Here is a 3,059-nt window from a genome sequence, read left to right as displayed (position 1 = left end):
TGGGTTATTGCTGTACGCAGCGCTGCGCTTAGTAACACTCCTTTAATATGTGTTTAACGAAGGTAAGAGGAAAAAGAAAATGCCATCGAAACTTTTCTGAAGAGTCAGTTCTCCTCAGAAATACATCCATATTAACCCCCACCCTAATTCCATAATTATGGTTTTCTTTCAGTATTTCAAGCATCGCAAACAATGAATTTGTTCTGTCTGGTACAGTGTTTTCTCTGCTTGCGCGACAATTCTCTCCTCTTTGTGTCCGTCTTCAGTGCATCTGTCTTACAGATCATATATCATGATGATCACTACGTTTCCGTTACCAAATTGCATCCTGTCAGCCAGGAATAATCTGCCCGCGCTGTTTTTAACATGTTCGTTTTTAATTACTGTCAGTTTAAATGCCGGCATTGCCAGATATTGAAAAACAAACATAACAATCTAAAAATAAATAAACCGCAATGAGTCCAAATCTTGAGTTATGGAAATAATATAAAGGTATCGCCAGGGTTGGGGAGTAACGGAATACATGTAACGGCGTTACGTAAACAGTATACAAAAATCTAGTAACTGTAATCTGTTACAGTTACATCAAAAAACAAAGTATTCAGATTACAGTTACATTTTGTAAAAAGTGGGAATACTATCAGGATTTCATTTGTTTCATTTAAAATTAAATAAATGAGTTTTTTGACATAATAACTATATTAACTGTTGACACATGTTGACTCACGTGAGCCACCTCCTGGTGCGTGCGCAAATAACACCAGTCTACAATTACTCTCCTCAAACGCGGGATAAGACGCTGCTACAGTACATTAATTATGATGCTTCATGCTGTGAAAAACGTTTTCATGTCTGGAAATAAAGGAAATAACATAGTTGTACAGCGTAAGCTACGCATGAAGAATCTTGCTTTAACAAAGGCTACTCAACCAACTTAAACATTTGCAGGTACGAGTCCGACTAGCATGGAAATCATTATGTTAGCTAAAATGTAGTGTTTGTTAGTGTTTTAAAATTCCATGGCTGTGCATGACTGCAGTTGTGTGTAAGTTTTCTAACAGAAAATGAGAAATTAGAGTCCCCACACCCCAGATCAGTCAATGAAATATAGAAAAATCATAGCATTTCACATGCATTTCGACATGTAGGCTTATTTTAAAATAGACTAATATGTATATGGTGTAAATTTTTTAATGTTGTGTATAAACTATATTTATTTTTACTTGTACATGTTAAAGAAATAAAAAAAATTATAAAAATAAAACTGTAATATTAAACTGTAGCCAGTCTGCATAGATATTGATATTAGATATTGCTTTTTTGACTTATTTACATATGTAACGTGAAGTAATCCAAAAGTAATCAGAATCTTTTATATTGTGGTACTTGGATTACGTTACTGAATACTTTTTTAATGAAGTAATTTGTAACTGTAACGGAATACATTTTAAAAGTAACCCTCCCAACCCTGGATATCGCTGTCCCTAACTTGCAACCTCCCACTTTATTCACTTCCTAAATTAAGTGGGAAAAAAGAAAATAAATAAATCCATAGACGCTTATAATATGTGTATCTGGCAACATGACTGAGGCTTAGCCCGCGTTCTCAATCACAACTCGCTCAAGGGACGGGGGCACCATGCAATCTTTTCACGATGATAATATATATATATATTTTTTTTTTTGTATTTTTTTTTTAAAGAGGTCATATGATGTGATTTCAAGTCTTTCTTTCTCTTTGGAGTGTTACAAGCAGTTGATAAATAGATAAGATCCCTAAAGTTGCAAAGACTAAAGTCTCAAACCCAAAGAGATATTCTTTATAAAAGTTAAGACTCGTCCACACCCTCCTAAAACGGCTCTAACACGCACGCCCCCACAGTTAAGACTCGTCCACACCCTCCTAAAACGGCTCGTTCTAACACGCCCCCACATGTCTACGTCATGATGTGGGAAGATTTGCATAACGCCGCCCAAATGTTCATGCAAAGAAAGAAGGCCTAACTTGATTCTCGCTGTAGTATTGATGCTGCCGCCGCCATGTCGTGGAGACGCTGTGTGCTTCATAACATTTCCGTCACACGCTTGAGGTATTCGGCCAATCACAACGCACTGGATAGCTGGCCAATCAGAGCACTCCTCGCTTTTCAGACCGATGAGCTTTGTAAAAATCGATGCGTTTCAGAAAGGCGGGGCATAGAGGAGAAACAATAATGTACAGTATGTGGAAAATAATGTGTTTTTGAACCTTAAACCGCATAAACACATTTCATTACAACACATACACAAAATAATGTTCTTTTTTAGCAACGTCATATGACCCCTTTAAACCCAGATAGCTTGCTGAAATACTTCTGTGGCCGCCTCATCTACCTCAGCCATGCTGATCAGGACCTGTCCCGGTGACCCTGATCGCGCCTGACCTGCCTTCCGTTTCCACTATACTCTCTCTCACACATACATACATTCTTCTCTTACATACACATATTTTCTTCAGACATACATACATTCTATATATATGTATGTGAAAGGAGAATGTATGTGTGTGAGAGTAGAAATGTATGCATGTGTAAGGAGAATGTAAGTGTGTGAGAGTGCCAGAATGAATTATGGCTTGTACGGCCCCTCATATATATATATATACTTTTTTTTAAGATTAAATACTGTTTGACATGGCTTTGTTCTTCTGTGATAGTTAGGTCGTTCCTTCACGTTAATCATTTACATTTACATTTAGTCATTTAGCAGACGCTCTTATCCAAAGCGACTTACAAATGAGGACAATAGAAGCAATCAAAACTAACAAAAGAGCAACAATATGTAAGTGCAAATGACAAGTCTCGGTTAGCCTAACGCAGTACACGTAGCAAGGTATTTTTGTATTTATATATAAATATATATATATATATATATTTATATATATATATATATATATATTTTGCAGTGCAAAATATAATTAAAAATGATAAACAGCTTACATACACCTAAGCTTTACATGATGTTGCAGTAATTATAGCTGATTATAGCATAATTCAGTCAGACCAGAGAGACTGTATCAC

This window comes from Sinocyclocheilus rhinocerous, unplaced genomic scaffold (genome assembly GCF_001515625.1).
Source record: "Sinocyclocheilus rhinocerous isolate Xijiao unplaced genomic scaffold, SAMN03320098_v1.1 scaffold589, whole genome shotgun sequence".
Classification (NCBI taxonomy): Eukaryota; Metazoa; Chordata; class Actinopteri; order Cypriniformes; family Cyprinidae; genus Sinocyclocheilus; species Sinocyclocheilus rhinocerous.
The sequence above is the reverse complement of the archived record's forward strand: the minus strand, read 5'-3'. Positions refer to the sequence as shown.